A 6,451-nucleotide genomic window follows, 5' to 3' on the forward strand; every position below is an offset into this window, starting at 1 on the left:
TTATTTTATTTTATTTTATTTTATTTTATTTTATTTTATTTTATTTTTGTTGTTTTTGAGATGGAGTCTCACTCTTGCCCAGCAGGCTGGAGTGCAATGGTACAGTCTCAGCTCACTGAAACCTCAGCCTCCTCAGTTCAAGCGATTCTCCTGCCTCAGCTTCCCGAGTAGCTGGGATTACAGGCACGCGCACCACACCTGGCTAATTTTCCTAATTTTTTTAGAGACAGGGTTTCACCATGTTGGCCAGGCTGGTCTTGAACTCCTGACCTCAGGTGATCCACCCACCTTGGCCTCCCAAAGTGCTGGGATTACAGGCATGAGCCACTGCACCCGGCCTGTGTATGTTCTTAACGCCACTGGACTGTGCACTAAAAAATGGTTACAATGACAAATTTTACGTTATATACGTGTGTGTGTGTGTGTATAAAACCATGATTTTTTAAAATTATGTAATAACAAAATGTAGTCTATCGATGCAACAGAGTATGATTCAGCCTTTTAAAAAGGAAGGCGACCTCGTCATCCCAGGTTGTAACACAATGGACCTTGAGGATACCATGCTCAGGGAAATCAGACAGCCACAGGACAAATACTGCTGAGCTCCGCTTGTGAGGTACCCAGAGTCATCCGATTCATAGAGGCAGAAAATAGGATGTGGTTGCTAGTAGCCATGGAGAGAGAGGATAAGGAGGTAGGGTTTAATGGGTAGAGAATTTCAGTTTTGCAAGATGAGAAAAGCTCTGGAGAGGGATGGTGCTGGTGGCCGCACAGCCATGTGACTGTGCTTGACGCCGCTCAACTGTCCACTTCGGAATGGTTAAGATGGGAACTTTTATGCTATGTATTCTACCTCAGTTTTTACAGAATAGTTTAGAAAGTTACAAATACAATGTAATCTTCCAAAAACCACGGGATGAGCTGAATGGTATGTGAATCATATCCTAATAAAGCTGTTTTAAAACGCTGCTGCCCTAAACACAGCTGACACACCGTGGCCACCCTCTCAGGGCAAGGACAAAGAACTGCCGACGGCCGAGAGCACGGCCTGCTCACACCCCACCACTGGAGCGTGCGGGAGGCAGGGTCCAGTGCTCTGGGCCCACGCGACCTCCAGGCCCACGGAAGGCCCCCGCAGCGGGGAGCTGTGGCTTTAGAGGGAAAGGAGGGTGTGAGACACCGAGGAGCCCCCCTCTGCTGACGAGGGCCAGGCACATCAGACCCGGCCTAACAGCTGAAACTCTTTTAGCGAAAGCCGGACCTCAGCCCTGGCCCTGGGGGTCAAAAACAAGTCGTGAATCACCCCAAGGCCCCTAGGGTGCGAGTCAAGGATGCATGGGAACTGGGCGGGCCTTGTAGCCTCATAGGCCAGGATCTGCGAGCAGCTCCTCAGGCCCCCAATCTTTCCTCTCAGCCTCGGGCTCCTCTGAAGCTGTGGTCTGCAGGCTGCATAGCTGTGCGGCTTCCTCAGACCTCAGCATCCTGCAGAGCTGGACAGCCGAGGGGCCAGGCATGGGGGCCACGTGGGACCTGCTCTGAGATGATGTGAGGGGACGCAGGGCTGTGTCTGCCTGTGCACAACCTGGGTACACACTGCCCGGGGCCACAGGGGCCTCATCATTGCCCACTTCTTCCCGATGCAGGTGGCTCTGTGCCAGCGAGGCTGACCGTTGTTGCGGCCTGGGGACCCAGCGCCTTGGGGTCCCCATTAATGGCCCCACTCAGGGGATGCAGCTGTGAGCCAGCGTACAGGAGCCCTGCCCTCAGGGAGCTGATGTTCCAGCAAGAAGGGAGAAACCATAAACTCCGAACAGCACATAGAATAAGCTCTGCAATTTTCATAGAAATAAGTGGCTGGAAGAAGCTAAAACAGGCAAATGTGACAATGAATGCATGAGGAGACACTTGAAAACTGAGGCTGGTGGTCACGGAAGGCATCCCAAGGAGGCGGCAGGCATTCAGCCATGCAGGGATGGGCAGAGGAGAGCCCCGGGCAGAGGGAAGCTGGTGCAGAGGCCCCAAGGCAGGGCAAGCCTTGCAGGCCTGAGGAGTGATGGAGGGGCATGTGGCCGGGTGTGGGGAAGCAGTGGGTAGATAGGGCACGGGAGGCCTCCTTTCTTACAGATGCCCTCGGAGTGACCCACAGTTCCAGTTTGCCTGAGACTGACCTGATTTCAGCACTGAGAGCCTAGGGAAACCGTCAGTCCCCAGCAAACCATGACAGTCAGTCACCCCAGTGCCCACTCAAGCTCCAGGGGATGCGGAAGTTAAAACTAGACTATGCCAGGCTGCTGCGCCCTTCCCTCAGGAGGGCGCTGGTCCACGGTTCCAAGAAACCCCGAGAGTTCCCTGTTCAAGGCCCGCAAGGGTCAGCTCAGCTGGGAACAGACGGTGCGTGTTGCATGGCCAGCTTCTCCTGGCAAGTGCCTGCCAAAGGCCGTGCCCACCCCTACCAGCCATGCCCCAGGCCTCACCTGCCCACCTAGAACCTCTGAGTAGAGTAGGGTGGGGCTTTTAGCAGGCAGGTTACAAGGAATTCTCATGAAAATAAAAGCTCACAGGAATGACCTTTTAAGTTTAAAAAAAAAAAAAGAGCTTTTCATTCTCCGAAAGCAATAAATCCTAGCCTTCGTTAAGTTTAGAAGAGTACATGTGTCAGTGATTAAGGCTTGGGGTGAATGGAGAGTTGAGGAATTTGTGATCTTTGGGGTGTGCTGGTTTACATGCGCCTCTCCGGAGCCTGTTTTCCAACAGGAAACAAGATCCCAGGAGATGACAGGCTCTGGGGTGAAGCTCACTTGCGTTGCACAGATCTGGGACTGACCAAACCCAAAGCCACAGGCCACCAGCCCGTGTAGCAAGAGCCATGTCCTCAGCCCCCACCCACCGCTGGCCGCCCAGCACCGACACAGCCTGCACCGTGGCTGTACCTGCCACCTGTGCGGGTGTGCGGGTACCAGCGGTCCCGCTACCAGCATCGGCAACATGCTTCTTTGTAGCCAGCACCTCCCTTCACCTGGGTACAGGCTCTTTAAATATTCTGGTTCACCTGACCTCCACCCTTGAGAGCCCCTTTCTTTTCTTTCTTTTCTTTTTTTTTTGAAGATGAAGTCTTGGTCTATCGCCCAGGCTAGAGTGCAGTGGCACGATCTTGGCTCACTGCAACCTCCACCTCCCAGATTCAAGCGATTCTCCTGCCTCAGCCTCCCGAGTAGCTGGGGTTACTGGCACCCAGCACCACACCCAGCTAATGTTTTGTATTTTTATTAGAGACTGGGTTTCACTATTTGGGCAGACTGATCTCGGACTCCTGACCTCAGGTGATCCACCCGCCTCAGCCTCCCAAAGTGCTGGAATTACAGGTGTCAGCCACCGCACCCAGCCAAAAACCCCTTTCTGGAGTTCCTGTACCCCTCCCCTTCCTGTCCAGGCCTGCTGGCTAGTCCAGCCCCTCTAGAGATGTTCTCATGGCTCTGAGCCGCTGTGGGCAGGAAGGGTCGTAGTCTCAGGCACCCTGAGGGGCTTTTCCTTCTTCCCATCGGTTTTGCTCAGTCCTCCCTTCAGCTGCCTGGCCTCAGGCCAGGGGAGGGGCTCTGCCAGGCCTGAGAAATGACCTGTGGCTTGGCTCCCCATCATGGCACCCACGTGCCTTACATCTGCCAATCAAAAGGACTCCCAAGCAGCACCTCTCCCTTTAAGTCTCTGCTGGAAGGCACCGAGGGCTGGGGGCTTTCAAAAGGCAGTGCTTCTACTAGAAATCGCTGATGCTCTGCCTCCCCGGGCACCCTCAGCCCCTTGACTGGAGGCACTTACAAGAGCCCTGACAGTCTGATTCGGAGATCGTGACCAGCCCTTGTCCCCTTCCTGTGCCCTGCCCCTTCCCGTCCTTCTTGCTGCACCCTCTGGGTGGAACATGCCATGTTTAGCTCTGGTGCCAAAACCACGGTCATTTCCCTGAAAAGGAGGAACTTAGGAGAGCATCACTGGTGCAGGCAAATGCCCTGGCCTGACCAGCTGTGATCCTCGGATGGTCACGTCTCCTGTGGGCCTCAGGTTTTTTTTAATCTGTAAATGGGCCCAATCTTGTACATCTCAGAATTACTCAGAGGATTGAAGAAATGGTAAAAGCCCCCAACACGTGGCCTGCCGGGCTCAGCACGTCAGCAGATTCTACCATCCCCAGCCCGCCAGGCACCCTCTTGCCTGAGCCCTCCAACCTGAGCCCTTGGGGAGATGTCTTGGGACTCCAGAAAACACGGTGTGGTGGAGCTGCAGCCTGGCTGGTGTGCAACCAGGATGTGTCATGGGTCTGGACTTCTTAATCCCATGGGAAAAGTGTAACTAAAGCCGTTCCTAACTCAGGGAGAGGAACCAACCTAGAAACTGCAGGCATTTTGGATGGCACAAGGAGGGCGTGCTATGCCTAAACGGGGCTAGAGTCATCTCAGGTCTCCAGGGCTGCCAACCACACTGGCCTTGTAATTAGACATTTAACTCACAGACCTCTGAGAGCCATCCTGGGCAGCTTCTATTTTGTGAGGTTCCCGGTATTTCAAATAATAAACAAATAACAAATGCCAAGAAGAGGTTATGAAAACCGTGGACTATTTAACCACTCTCCTTTAATAAGTATCTTCTTTAATGAGAGAGAGCCAGGCAGTGTTAAAGGACACAGCTCTCAATCTGAACTGTGTGACTCTACCTGCTACCAGCGTACAGCCTCAGAAAGCCCATTAACCTCCCTGTGCCTCGGTTCCTTCATCTATAAAATGGAGATAACAACAACAGCCTTCCTCATGGGTTTGATGTCAGGAATATGTGAGTTAATACCATAGACTCGAGACTGGTGCCAAGCGCAAAGTTGATACTCGATAAATGGTGCCGGCGGCTCTTGCTTTTATTAAACACTGTTGGAGGCCGCTGTGGCTGTCTGGTATCTGGTGCTGTCAGCTCCTTTGTAGAGCACATGATTGTCCACATTTGAGGCCCCCCATGAATGTGAGATTGGGGCCACCCACCACCCCAGCCCCTCCTGACAGGGCCCTATTCATTCATCCACCGAATCACTGGGTTCATCGGGGTCTGTCACCAGCCTGGACAATAACCGTTGTTCCAGACAAACATGACGAAGACCATGGCAATGCCTTAAAACCCCAGCAGCCTGTGGTGTTGGCTTTCCAGGCTGCTTCAGGACCTTCCAACAAGCAGCAGGACCCAGTGCTGTTCGGCTCCCGGTTCAGCATGGCAGATGGTGGAAGATGACTCGGGGGGGACATAAGCAGCTTCAGAATGAGCTGTACTTGTTGAGAAAGAGGCTGTGATTTCAATTCCTGGGGGACCACAGTGCCCATAGCCCTGGCTGAGCCAGAGTAAGCTGGCCAGCCTCTCCGGGTCTCAGTGTCCCCTCCAGGAGCACTAAGGTCCCCAGGCCCACCTTAGAGACAGCCACTGGGACACACCCACTCCTGCGCTCCTCCACGGGACAGAGGGCTTTGTGAGGCCAAGCTGGGAATGTGCAGAGAGAACGCTCCCTTGTCTGGGCAGTTTTCAGTTCTGAGGTTGGTGTGAGACTTGTAAAACAAATGAAATGGTTTGGGGAGATGTTTTAACGATCTGGTCTTGGAAGCTCTTATCCAGGGACCTCGACTGCCTTCTCTGCTCAAGGTGCACTCCCTGATGGCCCCGGAGCCCCGGCAATCTCAGAGAGCTCCAGACTGAAGGTCTGGGAGGATTCAGGCCATCTCACCCCACTTCCTCCCAAAGTTCTGGGAAGAGGGTCATAGAAAGGGGCTTCCAGTGGGGCTGAGAAGGACCAGGTCTGAAGGGACACTCAACACTTGGTGGGATGAGAAAAACTTGGCCATGGTCACGGCGGAAATCACACACGGATGTTCAGGGGACAGACTCTGAAGTCAGGTTCCAGTCCCAGTTCTGCCATTTCCCCCCTGTGTGACCTTGGGGGAGCCACCCTCTGTGACTCCTCAGTGCCAGGCCCCTCACGCGGGACACTCCGCTGTGGCTGTCTGCATGGCTGCCAGCAGCATCCCCAGTCTCCGCCAGGCCAGCCGGGCTCACACCCTCGCTCAGGGGTAGCCGAGACCCCTGGGGTGTTTGTTCTGTTTTCTTTAATTGCGATAAAATACACATACCGGCCGGGCGTGGTAGTTCACTGGTAATCCCAGCACTGTGGGAGGCCAAGGTGGGCGGATCACGAGGTCAGGAGTTCAAGACCAGTCTAGCCAACATGGTGAAACCCCGTCTCTACTAAAAATACAAAAACTTACCTGGCGTGGTGGCGGGCACCTGTAATCCCAGCTACTTGGGAGGCTGAGGCAGGAGAATCGCTTGAACCCAGGAGGCGGAGCTTGCAGTGAGCCGAGATCGCGCCACTGCACTCCAGCCTGGGTGACAGTGTGCGACTCTGTCTCCGAAAAAAAAAGAAAAAAAAAAA

The 6,451-nt window shown here is 53.9% G+C and overlaps 2 long non-coding RNA genes across 2 annotated transcripts in view; both read right to left on the reverse strand.

Moving 5' to 3' along the window:
* The window catches only part of LOC111527432, an 11,759-nt gene extending 5,413 nt beyond the window's left edge, over nucleotides 1–6,346 (reverse strand). The window contains exon 1 of the long non-coding RNA XR_002726661.1: nucleotides 6,285–6,346. This is a non-coding gene — a long non-coding RNA (uncharacterized LOC111527432). The remainder of the gene's footprint in view (nucleotides 1–6,284) is intronic.
* Nucleotides 6,347–6,361: 15 nt separating this feature from the next.
* LOC111527430 overlaps nucleotides 6,362–6,451 on the reverse strand; it is a 1,730-nt gene continuing 1,640 nt past the window's right edge. Inside the window, exon 3 of the long non-coding RNA XR_002726660.1 lies at nucleotides 6,362–6,421. This is a non-coding gene — a long non-coding RNA (uncharacterized LOC111527430). The remainder of the gene's footprint in view (nucleotides 6,422–6,451) is intronic.

Source organism: Piliocolobus tephrosceles, chromosome 4 (assembly GCF_002776525.5).
Source record: "Piliocolobus tephrosceles isolate RC106 chromosome 4, ASM277652v3, whole genome shotgun sequence".
In the NCBI taxonomy this organism is placed as follows: domain Eukaryota; kingdom Metazoa; phylum Chordata; class Mammalia; order Primates; family Cercopithecidae; genus Piliocolobus; species Piliocolobus tephrosceles.